Here is a 19,364-nt window from a genome sequence, read left to right as displayed (position 1 = left end):
TTCACTGATACACAGCTGATTTATTTTGCAGTGAACAGTCCTGGCTAAATGCACCAATATCCAGACAGTTTGAACCAAATAAATGAGGTGGCATCATTATACAGATTAGAAAAATGCAAGCACTTGGGCTGCATGATTTTTTAATCTCGTCCTTGTCTATTAAGCTAGGAGTCTATGAACAGAAAAAAGGAAGGACAGAAAGAAGGAAGGAAATAAAAAAGAAAAGAAGGAAGGGAGGGAGAGAGAGAAGGAAGGCAGGAAAGAGAGGGGGAGGGTAGAGTGGCATTTATTTGTAATAGTAGTTAACATTTATTAAATCTTTCAAAAGTGCAAACCCCGCAGTAAGAGCTCTACGTATGTAATCTCATTTAATCCCTCCAGTAACCCTGATGTAAATGAGAAAAGATGATCCCTTGTGAGGTTATGAAATTTCTCTAGGTCAGATGACTAGTAAGTGGTAGAGATAGGATTCAGATCCAGAGTTGTTTGCCCAGAGAATCTGCATATTACCACAATGCTACAATGCCTTGTAGGTGCCAAGCAATGTGGTACACACTTCACACTGCATTGTGTACAGTGCTGCAGTACTTAATATATCATGGGACTTCCTTTTCTTCCTTAGCCATTCATTCAGTCACTCACTCTAACTCTTTAGCATGATATATAAGGCCCTGTTTGATGTGTTCTTTGCCTAGATGTCCAGCCTTGGTGCCTATCCACCCAACGCTTCTGTTTAGTTATCCAGTCAAGCTGGACTTCTTACAGATTTCTCACCTTTGGTTCACTGTCATAGGCTCTCTCTTACTCAAGCACCTCTCCCTGCCCATTCACGCAGCTCACTCCTTCTATACTTTCAAGATTTGGCCTGGGAATTGCCTCATCCAGGAATCTTTGCTGGGTTACTCCTTGTCATAGATGCCTCCTGTGTTAATTTCCTCCACATCCTGAGTTTCTCTCCCCCATGGAAGTCAGTGCACTACACACTGTGCATAAGATTGGCTATGTCTATCTCTCTTCTCCCAGACTTTGAAGTCCTTGAAAGCAGAGGCTATATTATATATACTGTTGAATCCCTACTACTCAACATAGTGTCTGATACCTAGCAGAATTCTAAGGATATTTCCAACATCAATGAGTGACTGCATGACTCGCTGGCTGGATGGCTGAATGGAGTGGGCAAAGGAACAAAATTGGAGAATTGCTGCAATGAGTTGTTGCAGATGCTAAAGCTTAGGCAATGTACTAAACCATAACCCTTGAGAGCCCTAAAAACTACAGAGAGGAAAACACAATCCCAATTGAGACAAGTTAGGAAACAAGAGAAGCACATACAAGCTCATCAAGTTCAACCCTCTTAAATTACAAATAAGGAAGCCCAGGCACAGAGAAAGGGAGTAGCCAGACAATGATTTATAGCTAAGTGGAGAATAGAACCAGGTCTCTTGGCTCCCAGCCCACTGTTCTCTATCTTTTCTTCATCTTAAGATGCACGGAATGGGATGCTGCCCACATAAAATATTTGTTCTAATGAGGAAACTGGGGTTGAAATGGATTTCTTTTAATGAGAGGAAGTGTGTGGAGTGCCAAATCCAGCAAAGTCTAGCCAATAAAAGGCAATAATGAGAGCTGCAGTTAAAGTTAGACTGGGTAATAGGAAGTGCATCTAATTCCCTAGGAAAGAAGTAAGATGCAGAAACCCCACCACCACCAAAAATATGATACAATATCAGGAGATGCCCAGAACTCCAGGTTACCTCCCTGATTATTTGAGTGATCTTTCTGATGATTCTTTGTTGTAACACATGTTTATAATTTCAGATGTAGATACGGATCAGATCATGGAAGGCCTTGCATTCTTTCCTGTGGCCTGCAAGGCCTTCCATAATCTGATCCTTGGGAGGCCAAGGCGGGCAGGTCACTTCAGCCCAGGAGTTTGAGACCAGCCTGGGCAATATGGTGAAACCCCGTCTCTACAAAATATACAAAAATTAGCTGGGCATGGTGGTCCATAAGGAGATGCGTGAAATTAACAAAGAACATTTGATATTAGAAAGCTCAGTGAGTTGGGTTTGAAAACAGTAAACTGATGTACATGTCTGATAACACAGAGATCACTCTATAATCCAGACCCAGGTCTCCAGACTCCTACCTAAGGAACTTTACATTCAAAGTATTTATCATGAGGAGAATCGTTTGAACACGGGAGGTGGAGGGCATAGTGAGCCGAGATCACGCCATTGCACTCAAACCTGGGTGACAGAGCGAGACCCTGTCTCAAAAAAAAAAAAAAAAAAGTATTTATTCATGATTTCACTGCTTTAGCCCCAAAATATTATACATTTGCCACAAATCATAAAAAATTATTTCACTAAACTACAAATAACATATACATCACTTTGCTCTTAAAGGTCCTTCATCCATTGCTCATAGAATGAAATTTGCACTCCTTCCTGTGGCCTGCAAGGCCTTTCATGATTTGATCCTTCCTATCTTCCTATTCCTTTTTTTTTTTCTCTCTCACTAGGCTTTAGCAACACTGACCTGATTTCCTGTTTTCCTTAAAAAAAACACCAAATTCTTTCTTGCCTCTGGGTTTTTTTACTTGCTTTTCTCTCTACCTAGACTATTATTGTACCTAACTATTCATAAGGCTGATTCTTTTTCATTTTTCATGTCTAAGATCAAATACTGTGCCCCAAAGAGGGCATCTGTGACTATCCTTGCTGAAGCAGCTCCCTGCAGTCCACCCCTAATAAGTTACTCTCTGTTTAGTTCCTTCATAATATCCTTTATTATCCAAATTCACTGTGTCTTTCTAATCATTTGTTCATTGACTGCCTCCTCTAAGCTAAGGTAAGATCCTGGAGGACATGGATCTTGCTAGTCCTGTTCACCACCAAATCTCCTAGGGCCCAGAACAGTACCTGTTGCTTGAAAGTTATCTAAAATATGTGGCTCACGGATAAATTAGCAAATTCATATAACAGAGGCTTATGGATTGTCTCCTAGGTGCAAAATATTATGATGAGTATTCGGCAGACAAACAGGTAAATTAATCACAGCATCTACTAGGAAGGATTTTATAGACTTGTAGAGAAGATAATTCTCACAATTAGTAGTAAACAAATATAACTCCAGTGCAATGCAGACATGACTGGAGTCATAAGAGAGAGGTAGAAAAAATGATGTGGTGGATTGTATGGGAGGGGTTACCTCCCAACAGAGTTAGAGCCTGGGAGAATAGGTAGAATTTTCATGAAGAAGGAAAGAAGAAGGTAAGATTCCCTGCTGGGCTGAAAGCTTTAGGAAGACAAGGGTAATTACAAGGTTGCTCACTGTTTTATCCCCAGAGTCAGGAAAGGCGGCTGGCACATAAGAAGGATTTGGTGAATGCATGTCAAGTAAATAAACAAATACATAAATGAGCTTATTGCAATAGAGAGACCTTTTTAAGATATATTAAAATATGCTTGTATTTGTTTAATGGGAAAAACAGTCCCTTGTTCTTATCATATGCCATTTGTAATAAAAGTCTCATTTCTATTAAAGCAAAGAAGCACCCTCTTCCTCTATTTGCACCCACTCAAATTCCAGGATTCTTGCTTTGGCAATAAATTAGCATTGAGGAAGAAGTTAATCCTCATCTGTCCGTATTCTGTCATCAAAGATTTGGTAGTTAACAATCCTGGGAGAGAAGGGACCTTTCTATGGTCAAATCTGATTGTGGCTGTAAAGAGAAATGAAGATGCCCACACAAGGGGAGCAGCCATGAAGACTAAGAAAAGGCTTCACAATTTCTGTTCCATGTGCTTAATCTTTTAAGAGCTTTGTTGAGGCTTAATTTACATACCATAAGTTTCATTCATCTCATGTGCAAAAAGAAAAATCAATGATCTTTAGCAAATTTGTGGAGTTGTGCAACCATTATTATAATCCAATTTTTTTTTTTTTTTTTTTGAGATGGAGTCTCGCTCTGTTGCCCAGGCTGGAGTGCAGTGGTGCAATCTCGGCTCACTGCAAGCTCTGCCTGCTGGGTTCATGCCATTCTCCTGCCTCAGCCTCCCGAGTAGCTGGGACTACAGGTGCTCGCCACCACGCCCAGCTAATTTTTTTTTTGTATTTTTAGTAGAGACGGAGTTTCACCATGTTAGCCAGGATGGTCTTGATCTCCTGACCTTGTGATCCACCCACCTTGGCCTCCCAAAGTGCTGGGATTACAGGCATGAGCCACCACGCCCGGCCTTATTATAATCCAATTTTAAAGCCAGGTGTAGTGACTCATGTCTATAATCACACAATTATTCTTTTGGGAGGCCAAGGTGGGCAGGTTGCTTGAGCCCAGGAGTTCGAGACCAGCCTAGGCAATATGGTGAAACCTCATCTCTACAAAAACTTAGCTGGGCATGGTGATGCATGTCTGTAGTCCCAACTCTCAGGAGGCTGAGGTGGGAGAATCACCTGAGCCCAGGAGATCAAGGCTGCAGTGAGTTGTGATCATGCCACTGCATTCTAGCCTAGGCAACAGAGTGAGATTCTGTCTAAGAATAATAGTAATATCAACCCAATTTTAAAACTTTCCCATCACTCCAGGAATATCCTTCATGGCCCTTGCAGTCACTCCCCATTCCCACTCCCAGCTTCAGGCAAAAAGTAATCTGCTTTTTATCTCTGGAAATTTCATATAAATGGAATTGTACAGGTACACATCCTTAAGTTTATATCAAAATGTTGTACCTCTTTGCTATTTGCAGGAAGTATCTAAGCAGGGTTAAATCATCCGCTCTGAAGTCATAATCCTCTTTTTGTATGTCTGACTTACCCTCCTTGTGCCTAATTTCTTTATCCATAAAATGGGATTCAGAATATTCTCACACATGACTCAGATATTTGACATAATGCTGGTAAACAGTACATTCTCATTAAATCATAACTGTTATTATTGTTGTTATTATTATTATCCCATCACAGTTCAGCAAGGCCAGGATAGGAAAATAAGAAAAGGAACTCCATGAAAATCAACACAGATGGCATATTAAAAGGAGAGAAGTATTTCCATTCAGATCCTAGTAGAAGGAAGCTTGTATTCATTCCAGGGCTTTCTGTTCCCATTTCTTCTTTGCGGATAGAATATGGATAGATGTGAGTAGCCTTTTCATTCACTACTGATTTACTGCCAAAGAAATGATTCTGGAATCTAACTAGATGTGAGTAGAGGGAGAGGGTCCTTTTCTGTTTCAATAGAAATGAAAGGAGATCTTTAATATGAGATCCAAGTGACAAGGACAGGGGACTGGTATTCCCATTAAGCAGACATAGCAGTGTTTTCATGTCTGACTGTGGCATAACCATTAACAAGAGGGTTTAAAAAACATATTTCTATATTAAAACTCTAGTGGAAATAAAGTTATTTTTTTCCTGAGGAAAATGATTTCTTTCTCCTTTCAAGCTAAAGAGAAAATATGTAGACCCTGATTTAAAGTCAGGAGATCAAGATTCTGGTGCTGGCTCTATCCTGGATCTGCTGACTTTGAATAAATCAATTCCCCTATCTGGGCCACAGTTTAATACAGCTGTTAGAAAAGAGAGATTTGATCCTTCTCCAAGGTAAGACTGGTTCTAAGGCTATGGGGTTCTTAAGGTGAAGGCAGGACCAGTGGAGAAGAACACAGAGCCACTGACTTTCCTACAATATTATGTTGCATTTCATGGATCACAGGTTTGTGCTGGGCGAAACTTACTTCCTTATAAATCACAGAGCATTTACAGCTTCTTTACTTTAAAGGAGGGGTGAGCAAACTAAGTCATGTCGACCTACCTTTATTTTATTTTATTTGGTAAATAAGATTTGATTGGAATACAGCCATGCCCATTTGTGTATTGTACTGTATTGTCTATAGTAAAGCCTAAAATGTTTACTATTTGGTCTAGTACAGAAAACAGTTTGTTGACCTTTGGTTTAATCTTTCGATTGGTTTCAGAAACCACTCAAAAAAAGAGTAAAAATAGCTCCAATATATATTAATAGTCGAACATTTTAGAAAGCCATGAGTCGTGGCTAATGTGAGGTGACTAAGGTCACAGAGTTTGTAAAAATGAGTAAGGAAAAAGGGCTAGTAAAGGAGGAGGAGGAGGATAATGAAGATTGCATTTATCGAGTGCTTAAGGAAGCAAGATGATAATCGAAATGTTTTATGCTAATGTGTTTAATCCTCACAACTGTCATCTTATTATCTCAACTTCATAAGTCAGGACAATAAGGCCTGGGAGTTCAAGAAACTTGACTAAGGTCATCAAAACTAGTAAGTCATGACTTGGGAAATGGAACAGTTACGGGATCTCTGGGGTGTCCTTTTTCTGGCTGGAAAGCTCTGTGGCAGTGTCGCCTTTGCCCAAGTTCTTATCCTGCATCTAGGAAGAACTAGGTACACAGACAACTGAAAGGTGAAGAAAAAAATTTATATTTAGTGTTAAAACAGCTCAGAGGAGTGGGTAGCTCCTCTCTGTAGGCAGGTCGTCAGCTCTGAGCAGAGAGGAGGCTCTGAAAAGAGCGGTTCCTCTCCACAAGCAAGTCATTGAAATATCTTTGCAGGTCTCTCATCCCATCTTCTCCAGCTATCAGCAGAGAGGGTGCTCCTCTCTGCAGCTGGTCATCTCCTCATCTCTCAGTCCTCCGCTCTCTTCCTCCTCTGGCAGTCCCCTACCCTGCTCTGACGGAGCCCAGGCCTTTTATGGACCTCGGAGGGGAGGAAGTGCGTGCTGATTGGTCCATGGGCAGCCACGGGAGGGCCTAGAAGAGGCACCACGAGTCCCCACTCCGGTAGGAGAAACTGGCAGCCCAGCCCCCAACCTTCAGGCCATCTCTTGCCTGAGGGTGGGGCCTTGCTGGGGACCCCGCCCCCTTCCACCCAGGACTCTGTCTGTCTCCTACTGCTATTCATGGCCCCAGGGCTTGGCTCTCACCCGGCTCCAAGATTGTATCAAGTGCCAAGAGCAGAAAGAGGTTAGGCAGTGGGAGCAGACACCCCTGAGCCTGCAGGGATGGGGGTTCGGGAGGGCTCCTTCAAGGGGTGTGCAAGGGTGCAGTCTGCAGAGACACCTGGGTCCTGTGCCTGGGAGGGTGGCTGCAGCTGCGCCCAGGATCTCCCACCACCCCACCACACCTCCGCCCCCAACTCAAAAGGAGCAGGGCTCCTGCTTGTCCCTACTTCCTGCCTGCTTCCTGGAGCCAGAGGCCCAGGTCTGCAGCCGCTTACGCCGCCGCTGCAGCTGTACCTGAGAGGGAGGATCTTGCCTATTCCCAGCTCCCCCAAGAGCACAGGGAGGCTCGGATCCACAGCTGCAGTTTGGGCAGCGTAGCTCTGCTCCACCCTCCTGGGCAGAGCTCCGTAGAGCAGGAGGCCTGGGTCTGTAGCTGTGGTTTGGGCAGCTGCAGTGGCACAGGGAGCTCCCATCCCAACTCAGAAGGGTCTCCCATTTGGTCCATGGAGTGTGCAGCCCCAGCTGCACTTCCCTGCTACAGCTGGCATGATGGCAGCAGCCAACGCCCTCCATCCCCCCTCTGAAGAGGTACACCTAACTGCTGTTAGGATGGAGATGATGACAGCTCTTAACTGCTTCATGCTGACAAGGAGCATCGTTCTGGGAAATCTACAGTCAAGTCTCTCTCTCAGTGGGTCCTATCTAAAGGTCCCCAGTACAAGGGAGCCATCATCCAGGGCTCCATCTGTGTGACCATTTGGAGTTTGATGGCCCATCCCTTTTGTTTCTTCTGAGCTGTAGTCAGAGATCACTGGTTGGTTCACCCTACAATTGTTTAAAGCCACAAATAGCTCAAAAAAACCCTGGATTCTGAAAAACAGGACATAAGGATCAGCACTGTTCCAACCAAAAGGCAAAAAGTCAAAAAAGATTGGTCTTCCAATAGTTCAGTTTACCTACTCAACTCCTGTTCACAATCTTCAAAGTTATAAGAAACCTGCACTTGAGGGTTATGATCCATTCTTTGAAGAGGATCAAAACAAGACAACAATTGTCTATGAATGTTAAAATGTCCTAGGTTAGTTACAGTCAAAAACATAATTGACGAAGAAATTTGGTCACCTCTGTGATTTACAGTAACCTAACACAATGACCCAAATTATGATTAATAACACAAACTCAGACATCAGAACTCTAGAAATCCCATACTATTTTGGAACACATATTAACATTTTTCACTAAAATATAACCTGAAGATCAAACACCACCTTATTTCAATAATCCTATATAACTAAACATGTCAAATAATCCTGTTTATCTCTACTTGGGACACTCCAGGGTCCCTCTGTAGCTTCCAAAAGTTGGGAGTTAGGAAAGGCAATTTTGAAGCTATAAAGGCTCAAACACTTAATAGAATTTCAGATTACCATAAGTCATCTGTTTAGCCACAGTGATGACTCAAATTTATTTTAAAAAGCAAAGATGTTTACTCATTAAGACAGAAGACCTAGTTTTCCAAATAATCTGTCTCTTGTCCTTCCCTTCTTTTGTTGATAGTTTGCAAACAAAAATATTTCATTGTGCAAAAGTCTTTGTTCAAGAGAAAGCCAAATTTCACCCCAATTTTTTAAAAATAAAACCTTACAGACAAATCCTCAAGAAACTCTTGTTGTGCATGCATTCCAATGTTCAATTTATGGAAAAACCAAATACCCTTTTGAATTTAGTCAATATATTTACACACTTTTATTTTACAAAATTTTTGTACACCTTCCATAACCTGTTTGAACCTTTAGTTTTATCTTATCTCATTTAAAACAATCTTTGAACTCTCTGAACTAGGAAAAAATTTACATTCCCATGCTTCTCATATTGTTTTACTAAAGACATATTTTCCTTTCCTTACATCTTGCGTGTAAATCTATTTTCAGGAGTCTCCATTAGATGTTATAATAGACAAACATAATCCAGACAAAAATGTATCCTGACAATTCTGAAGGACTTCTTTACTTAATTTATGAGCACCTTTTTACTTATAAGCCATTTTGGTTGACACAACATACATCAACAAACACCTCTAGACATGTATACACTCACACAAACTAAGAGGCAATAGCTTGGAACCCTAGCCATGAGATAGCAACATGAGCTCACTGGTTTTACTTTGCTTGCCCCAGTAGATAATCCAATGAAGGCTGTAAACCAAAATTTCAGGTAAAACAGTTTCCATATCAATTTGATTTAAAGGTCAAATCTCCCCAGACTTCGAACAACACTGGGGCCAAACAGCACCAAAGGGAAGTATCACACATTAACGAGGCCCCCTGCTTAGAACAACAGCACAAAAGTCTGGGTACATGCAATGCCATTCCACTTTCCCATTCAACAATAAACTCCAGATTCCATGTAATATTGGGGCCAAAGAGTGTTGCAATTGTGAGAGCGAATTCTAAGCAGGGTTAGACCTCAGAATCTTTGGGCATCCCTTTGGAGATGGGGAGGTCTGGAGGATCTCCTGAGGCATCCCCCTTTGAGATCCAGTCTTACTCTAACCTTAGGTGGACACCAGTGCCACTTTATGTTTTCCCTCCAGAGGCAATGGCTTACTATGAACTTTAAGGCCATGCTTTCCAATGCTAGAGTGATAGCCATGAACTAAAATGGATTACAGCTTTATTTTTCTTTCAGAATATTTAATCTAAGCACTTATTATCTTTAAGTCAATCAGTTAGCGCTCTTTTATATAAACATGACACACATGACACATATATATCTACACAGACAAACAGACGGAGATCCAGTAGTTGTAAGATTTTCATGTGCCAATCTCCTAGTTGCATTGTTGGCCCTGGGGTGGAGCCCTTCAAGAACCAGGGCCAGGAAAACATGGCAGTTTCAAAGATTTTGAGATCTGTTTTTGTCTTCTAGCTATGGAAGACAAAAGGGATCCATCCACCCCAATCCCTGGGGATCCATGAGGAAAACAGAGATCCTTCCCAAAATGAACCAGTGGCACCTCCTCCATTTTCCCAAGGAGGCCCAGGCTATCAAAAGTTATCTTTGGGCCTCTCATGTGCACATCAAGAGTGGAAAGACAAAAATGGAGAAAAATAATTCAGGCAACTAAAAAGAAAACAATCTTTTTCCAGAAAAGCAAGATCCACAAAGAGAAAAGACATAAAGGTCTTTTAAGTACACATATAGCTTGGATACCAATGAACATCTACTTTTAACCAAACTAACTTTTAACCATAGTGTTCCTTTTTTAAGTTTTTTTAAATCTATTACCTGGTCTTAGCCATGCCAAAATGGTCAACTGAATCATGGAGTAGAGAATACAGTGATTTATATCATTCCTGCAACCAGTTTGCACAGAAAGAGAGAAGCCACAGTCTGAGTGGCAAGAACTTTTCCCATTTTGCCAGCATGTCAGGCTTCTGGGTTCCCTTCCCCTGAGCCATGAGCTCTGGAGTCCTGTCCAGTGATTGAGGATTCACTTGAGGAGTGCAGGTTGAAAATGATTGGTTGGTTACCCATCTGGAAAGAGGGGAAAAAGGCATCCCTTTGATCCTTTCATCATCCCAGCAATCACCCAGGTTACGTGACAAAGAGAAGAAAAGGCATCCCTCTTTCTTCTTCTGACCTTATATCCCTGAGTCCTGGTGACTTGTGCAGGTGCCAACTATGGGTGCAAGTGCGACCTTCACCCATGAAGTGGGAAGCATAGCTGACAGGAATATTCACATTTATCTGAGTGGAGCCTAAGCCTTCCACTCTCGGTAATCTGTGAGTTCCTTAGACCTTATCTATACCATGGATGTAAGCATAACCTCGATCTGTGAAGTGGGAGGGCCTAATTGGCAGGAATTAGTCATGCTCACCTGTGCTGTGACCTTCAACTCCCACTGTCATCTGCCTTAGGTCTAGTGCTCCATTACAGGGCTTCAAACCAAAGTTTGGCATAAAAGGTACCTCAGGAGGGTATATGAACCCTTTAAATTAGTCCCAAATGGCCCTTGCCACATTGCATCTAGCAACTGGCAGGGCCCAGTCCTCTGTTGCCTGCCTATCACAAGCAGGCGAAGCTGTGGGGCCAGGTCCTCCTCAAACAAGGGAGATAAAGGAAGTCCCAGGAATGGGAGTCCCAGGAATTGGGGTCCTGGACTAAAGAGGTGACAACTAAGAGTTTTGGCTTCTCCTGAGCTCCTCACAGCCATGCTAAGAGAGGGGGGCCTAGGTTAGAGAGAATGAAAGGCCCACTTGAGTCCAGGAGGAGATCCATCCTCTTTCCCTTGATACCCATAATCACCCAAAGCTCCTGAATGATAATGGCAGTGTGAATCACCAAAGCCAGGGAAAGGAACCCTGGGACCCATAAGCCTTGCTGTACCATTTGAAAGACCAGCCCTGGACCTGGTAACCTGTGTCTCAGGAACAGTCTGACCTCCAGTGGTTTACATTTGCAGAAGTCAACAAGTACATCTTAGGAACTCTGGGGTTTCTGAGCCTGTAAGTTGGCTATTAGACTCTCTGCTTTTTTTCTTTTTCTGTCTCCTTTCCCTCTCTTGGGCCTCCTGATCTCTATTATAAAAGACCAAGATGGCCACTTTCAGGAGGTCAACTAAAGTACTACCTGGTCCTATGTCCTGTTTCTGCAGCTTCCTCCTGATATCAGAGGCTGCCTGAGTAATAAACTCATCCCCTAGGATGAGCTATCCCTCTACTGAATGAGGGGAGAGAAGGGTGTGTTTTGCCAAGACCCCTCTCAGCCTTTCCAGGAAGGCAGTGGGACTCCCGTCAAATCCCTGGTCTACCACAGGTAGCCCAGTGAGATTGAGAGGTCTAGTCTCAGTCCCTTGCAAAGCCCTCTAATATACACACATTAAAGTGTTTCCTCTTCAACTCTCCCATTTCATCATTGGGGTCCCATTTAGGGTACTCCAATGGTACTGCTATTCTTCCAATTGGATAAGGTTCCTCCCTTCCCTGGTGCTATACAAGATATAAAGCTTATCCCCAAAATTATTTGCCACTTGCCGAGAATGGCCTGCTTTTCAGCGTTGGTCAGGGTTTGATTCAAAAGTAACATAACATCCTTCCAGGAGAGTTCACATACTAATACTTGGGTTAAGTTCTGGAAGGCCTCTATATACCTATCAGGGTCATCTGATAATTTGCCAAGATCCCTTATATGGTTTGGCTGTGTCCCCATTCAAACCTCAACTTGAATTTTATCTCCCAGAATTCCCACATGTTGTGGGAAGGACACAGGGGGAGGTAATTGAATCATGGGGGCTGGTCTTTCCTATGCTATTCTCATAATAGTGAATAAATCTCACAAAATCTGATGGGTTTATCAGGGGTTTCCACTTTTGCTTTTTTCTCATTTTTCTCTTGCCATCGCCATGTAAGAAGTGCCTTTTGCCTCCCTCCATGATTCTGAGGCCTCCCCAGACATGTGGAACTGTAAGTCCAATTAAACCTCTTTTTCTTTCCAGTCTTGGGTATGTCTTTATCAGCAGCATGAAAACTGGCTAATACAGTAAGTTGATGTCAGTAGAGTGGAGCACTGCTGAAAAGATACCCAAAAATGTGAAAGCGACTTTGGAACTGGGTAACAGCCAGAGGTTGGAACAATTTGGAGGGCTCACAGAAGACAGAAAAATGTATGAAAGTTTGGAACCTCCTAGAGATTTGTTGAATGGCTTTGACAAAAATTCTGATAGTGATATGAACAATAAGGTCTAGGCTGAGGTGGTCTCAGATGGAGATGAGGAACTTGTTGGGAACTGAGGCAAAGGTGACTCTTGTTATGTGTTAGCAAAGAGACTGGCAGCATTTTGCCCCTGTCCTAGAGATCTGTGGAACTTTGAACTTGAGAGAGATGATTTAGGGTATCTGGCAGAAAAGAAATGTCTAAGCAGAAAAGCATTCCAGAGGTGAGTTGGGTACTGTTAAAAGCATTCTCTTAAAAGGGAAACAGAGCATAAAAGTTCGGAGAAATTGCAGCCTGATGATGCAGTAGAAAAGGAAAACCCATTTTTTGAGAAGAAATTCAAGCAAGCTTTAGAAATTTGCATAAGTAGGAAGGAACCTAATGTTAATCCCCAAGACCATGGGGAAAATGTCTCCTGGCCATGTCAGAGACCTTCATGGCAGCCCCTCCCATCACAGGCCCAGAGGTCCAGGAGGAAAGAGGGGTTTCTTGGGTTGGGCCCAGGGTCTGCGTGCTGTGTGCAGCCTAGGGATTTGGTGACCTGTGTCCCAGCCACTCTAGCCATGGCTGAAAGAGGACAATGTACAGTTCAGGCTGTGGCTTCAGAGGGTGTAAGCCTCAAGTCTTGGTAGCTTCCACATGGTGTTGAGCCTGCCAGTGTACAGAAGTCAAGGAGTGAGGTTTGGGAACCTCTGCTTAGATTTCAGAAGCTGTATGGAAACGCTTTGGATGCCCAGGCAGAAGTTTGTTGCAGTGGCAGGACTTTCATGGAGAACTTCTGCTAGGGCAGTGCAGAAGGGAAATGTGGGATCGGAACCCCCACACAGAGAATCAAGCAATTCTCCTGCCTCAGCCTGCAGAGTAGCTGAGATTACAGGCACCCACCACCATGTGCAGCTAATTTTTGTATTTTTAGTAGAGATGGAGTTTCACCATGTTGGCCAGGCTGATCTCAAACTCCTGACCTCAGGTGATCCACCTGGCTCGGCCTCCCAAAGTGCTGGGGTTACAGGTGTGAGCCACTGCATCCAGCTGAGGCCAGGGCTTTTGTAGACCTCAGAGAGGGGAAGTACATGTGAATGGGTCCATGGGCGGCCATGGGTGGGCCAGAAGAGGCACTATGAGTCCCCACTCTGGCTGGAGAAACTGGCAGCCCAGCCCCCAGCCTTTGGGCCCTCCCTGGCCTGAGAACGGGACCCTATTAGGGATTCTACCTGCTTCCACCCAGGACTCTGTCTGCCTCCTGCTGCCATTCATGGCCCCTGGGCTTGGCTCCAACCCTGCTCTGACATTGGAGGTGCCAGGAGCAGAGAGAGGCCAGGCATGGGAGAGAGGGGTGGGAGCAGACACCCCTGAGCCTGTAGGGATGGAGGGGGAATCCTTCCTGGTGCACCTGAGGGTGCAGGCTGCAGAGACACCCCGATCCTGTGCTTGGGAGGGTGGCCAGATCCACATTTGCAGTTTGGGTGTCTGTAGCCCCACCCAGGAGGGTGAGGCTCCTGCCTGCTCGCTAGAGCAGGGAGGCCTGAGTCTGCAGCTGCAGTTTGGGCAGCTGCAGTGGCACGGGAAGCTCCTATCCCAACTCAGAAGGGGCAGGGCTCCCACTTGCTTCTGCTGCAGCAGGCATGATGGCAGCAGGCACTGCCATCAGAACTATGCAGCTGGGTAAAATTCCTCTGTTATAAAGGATGAGACAACAATCCAGAAAATGAAGGAGGTTTTCACAAAATTCCTTACGACAAAGGAATAGGGAAACCAGCTTCCTTCCTCCATGACCAGTATTCCTGCCATTGAAGCATGCACCCATCTATCTGCTAACTCGTGGTAGATTTATGTGCCTATATGTAATCTATTTTACTGACTGCTTCTAGGTTGTTAGATTTAAGAAACAAAAAGCACATCTTCTAATTCTTTTCCTAGAAGCCTGGCATATAGAAGGCACACAACAAATGCCTAATAATGATAGCAAACATTTACTGATAGAATATGATGCGACAATTAATTATTTTAGCACTTTATGTGGACTATATTCTATACTTAAAATAGTTCTATATGTTAGGCACTTTCATTACGTATATTATATGCAAACGTTTAAAATGAGGAATTAAAGGCTCAGAAGCTCAGTAATGTTCTCATGGTCTCAAGTGAACTTGGGCAACTGACCATGCTCTAAGTCCTGGTCTCGCAGTGTGGTCCACAGACCGGCAGCCATGACAGCTGATTAGAAATGCAGATTCTCAGGCCTGATGAAGCATGATCTGCATTTTAACAAGATCCTCAGGTGATTTGTGGGTGCATTGAAGTTTGAGAATCTCTTCTCTAAGTCAGCACACTCTTCTCTGTTGATCACATTAAAAAAAGGAGTAGATGATCGATTGCTTTCTGGGCAATGCAAGAAGCAAACTGGTCAGATGAAAACTGTTCTAAAGAAAAGGATTGAAGTGTCCATTCCTATAAATTATACCTGTTTCAAAAATGAATGCCCTTTTCTTCTCCCAGATTTTATACTGATTTCACTGCCTCTACAGGCTCCTCAAACTATCTCACTAAAAATGTGTAAGATCTATATCTATACCCTGAGCACCATGATAAATACAAAAGCAAATGCTTCCGGACTGAACAACAGAGCTTTAGCTCGGCCTGGGCTTTGCTTATGACGCATCCAAAGTATGTTTTTAGGCAAGAGGCAGAGAGGAAATTGCCATCTGCTTGGTAACGTGTGAGTTACTATTTCCCGAAAATCTAAGCTTTTTCCAATTCCATTAACATGAATAAAAAATACAAACTTAAGGCAATAGTTACTGTTGCCCCTGGAAAATGCCCCTGACTTTCTTGACATCATCAGAGACAGCAGAGACTACCAGGACTCATTCAAGGGACTAGAATTATTTTGTGCTTGGTTACTATTTTTTCATATTTTTAATATAAATTATCATCAAATAATCAAAATTAGGGATTTGGCCTAAATCATCCCTCTTCCTTGGTCCATGGAAATGTCCCCCCACTGATTCAGGGAGATGAGAATCTGAGTAAGCATCTTACCTCTACTTCCATTAGAAGGTGGCAAAGACAAATAATCTCCTTCTTTTGTAACTGCATCCTTTTGGGTCTTTGGCTGATTGCAGCTCCTCCTACATCAGTTTTCCCAATGGTCAGATAAAGATGGTAGCATCTACCATTATTGGATCTTGATGAAGATAATTCTCCTTTATTATGCTAACCTATTCATAGAGCCACTAGCCTAATGGTTTCTCAACAATCATGAGGATAGTAAAACTCTATGAGCTAATCGGTCTTCAGATCCATTTCTCAAATAGTCTTACTCAGTAGGTCAAAGATAAGGTGCAGAAGTCTGCATTTTAAAGAAGTTTTCCAAATGATTTTAAACCAGATGTTCTATACACCATATCTCACTCCATTTGTTCTTGGCCACTTTCCACGTAGTAAAAATTTTAACTCCTTAAGGCAAATATGAGTCCCCAAAACAAGTTAAGCCCAAATTTGAGATGATACTTTATCACTTGTGGGCAAATTCTATGATATGTTCTTATGGGTCTGAACCTCAAAAATATACTTAAAGTGGAAAAAAAAAAAACCCTCAAAGAGGCAGGACCAACAAAGACTTGAAAAGCATTGCCTTGGATTGGGGTGAGCATGAGTTAAATGTATCCAGTTCAGTCTCAGGTCTTAACCCAGCTCATAGTTAAGGGACCACTACTCTGCTGCAACACTGTGCAGGGAACCCCCGGCCTTAAGACACCCTACCTCTGTCAGAGGCTCTGTTCAATGTATCCAACTATTATTAAAATAGCAGCAGATTCTACTCAGGTTTTTTTAAACTTGACTTGTCATTGTCAACAACTGGATTTAGATTCCTTTTTATTTTCAGTGGTAGCTGTTCTACTCCTGTGATCCCTCAGAGCTGACAATGGTGCTAACTTCTCCAAGCCTGCCTGCACAATCACACCCTGCTCGTTTTGCCCTGGTCTCATGTAACATTCATTTATTTACTCCATAAAAGCAGATCTCAGGTCAGGGGAATATCCTACCATTCACTGTCATAACCGGGCTGCTTTCAGATTTCTCCTTGTCTTTCTCTCCCACATCCAAATTTCCTTCTGTACTAATGAGAAAGAAATTGTTTTGAAAAACAATGCCTGCTGTATGTACATATCAAGATTCAAAATAAAAAGTGCATACTACCTTCTAGGTTTCAGACCCTGTGGTAATTGCAGTAATATGAAAATTCAATTTTTATTTTATTAATACTAATAAAAGCTGTCACTCAATAGCATCAATAAACTATGTTAAACAATTTTTACATTATGTAATTTTTTTCACAGTATATGACATTATGTGATTAAATTTCATAACAATCTGGGTGAATCATATGTTAGTATTCCTACTAAAAATTTTAAATTAAGAGGTAACAGATATGGTTGACTTTGTGTCCCCACCCAAATCTCGAGTTATAATCCCCATAATCCCCACATGTCAAGGGATAAACCAGGTAGAAGTAATTGGATCTTGGGGGCAGTTTCCCCCACACTGTTCTCGTAATAGTGAGTGAGTTCTCACAAGGTCTGATGGTTTTATAAATGTTTGGTAGTTTCTCCTGCATTCATTCTCCCTTCTGCCACCTTGTGAAGAAGGTGCCTTGCTTCCCCTTTGCCTTCTACCATGATTTCTAAGTTTCCTGAGGCTTCTGCAGCCATGCTGTACTACGAGTCAATTAAACCTCTTTCCTTTCTAAATTACCCAGTCTCAAGCAGTTCTTTATAGCAGTGTGAGAACAGACTAATACAGTAACTGTCATAGATTAATTGACCCAAAGTTTAAACCCAGGTCCATCAGAGACCAAAGTTGAGTGCTTTGTCACCACCATCTTTCCTCTCCTAGAGGAGGATAATGTGACAGCAGAACTTGATGGGGAGGTCAAATTCTGGTTGAGATTGGCAGCAGAGTGGGCTGCTAACTCCATGGATGGACTATGACAATGTCCTTCCCTCCCAACTATTTTGGTTGACTTTGAAACCCCTCATATTTCTAACAACACGTGAAACTTTGAGTTAACTCTAGGATCACACTGGTGGAAAGGCATAATAGTTTCTGGCATTATGTGGCCCTTCAGAAAAGGATAAAGTTCTTCTATAATAAATAGGACCATATATTTTCCTAACTGAGAAAAATTTGAGAATAAAAGGGTATTTACACCTAGACATTGGGCAAAAGCCATGACTGTGCTGGGCAAACTAAGAAGCATGATCATCATAGTTATTATATGCTTATCTCTCCAAATTCACAGCCACTAGCTGAATGTGTTCAAGAATATGAAAAACAAGTGTTGTTAGAGAAAAGACAAAATGAAGGTGGGGAAAGGGGCCTCTTGAATGCACCAAAGTTAACATTACTGCCAGACCAATATGAAAGGATTGTGGAGAAAAAGCTGTGCAGTGAAAGGAGACACATATAAAGAAAGAAAATAAAAAAAATTTCCAACTTTCCCATTGTGCATGAAGTTTGACCTTGTACCGTCGATCTATTCATTATGGTGACACATGCTAAAAGCAAGATTTTTCAAGTTCCTCATAATTCTATCCCTAAGCATTGCAACCATTACTAGCACAACTGTGGTCTACCTTTCTCTTTGAACAAAGAGTCTGTGGACAAATGTGTCAGCTACAGGCAGGTCATAGCTTATATCAGAAATATAAGGTGACAGCTAACCATATTCCAAACGGTCCCCCAAGCCATAAGGCCACAGAGAACATGCCTCCACTGGATTCTAAAGCTGACTTGCCATGAGTTTGATCATTAACTGTGGCTTATGAATTGCTACTCCGGCCTTTTTTATTGAAGGTGACAGCTCCCTTTTTTGAAAAATGTGAATTCTTATCAGCAAGGATACACAGATGCTCTCTGCATCTTTTCCCTCCTCTCAGCCATCCTGTGGAGAATGAAGTACACATATTAGGGGAATGAAGTGGGTCCAATCTTGTATTAGGAATTGAGAATTCAGTGATGAATTAGACATGGTTTTTGCTTTGGGGGAAATTCATCCTCATTTGATGAAACAAATAGGCTTATTGGAAATTCAATATATTATTGTCATTTTGCCAAAATTTATTTTATGCCAGGCATTACACAAATATCTCAGTTAATCTTACTACCAATCTAATAAGGTAGATTTTGTTTCCCCAATTTATAGATCACATGTTCTGGGTCACAGAGCCAAGATCTCTACAAAAGTCTGTCTCATTCTGCACTCACTCTACTGTTCACAGTCTCCAATGGCTTCCCATTTTACTCATGGGAGAAGCCAAAGTCCTCACTGTGACCTAAATGACCCTATTTTTGTTTGCCATATTTACAGGATTTCCCCCAGTCTGAACACATGATAGAAATGTACTTCCTGATTCCATATTTTAGGTCAATCCAACTAATAAGTTCATTCCAATGAATGATGTGTGGAAATAATGTGCATCAATTTCAGGCTGAGTGTTGATTCCCCAAGGTGAGAACCAGCAGAAATCTCTTTTTATTTTTTCCCCTATAATAGCACAGATATTCATTGCTCTATAGTCAGAGTCCTAGAGTGAGGAAGACAGTGAAGATGTGGGAGCAGAGGCCCCTTCTGGCCCATGATGAAAATTAGGCGAGTGGAAAAATC

Source organism: Hylobates moloch, unplaced genomic scaffold (assembly GCF_009828535.3).
Source record: "Hylobates moloch isolate HMO894 unplaced genomic scaffold, HMol_V3 SCAFFOLD_10, whole genome shotgun sequence".
In the NCBI taxonomy this organism is placed as follows: Eukaryota; Metazoa; Chordata; class Mammalia; order Primates; family Hylobatidae; genus Hylobates; species Hylobates moloch.
Note: the sequence above shows the minus strand (reverse complement) of the source record.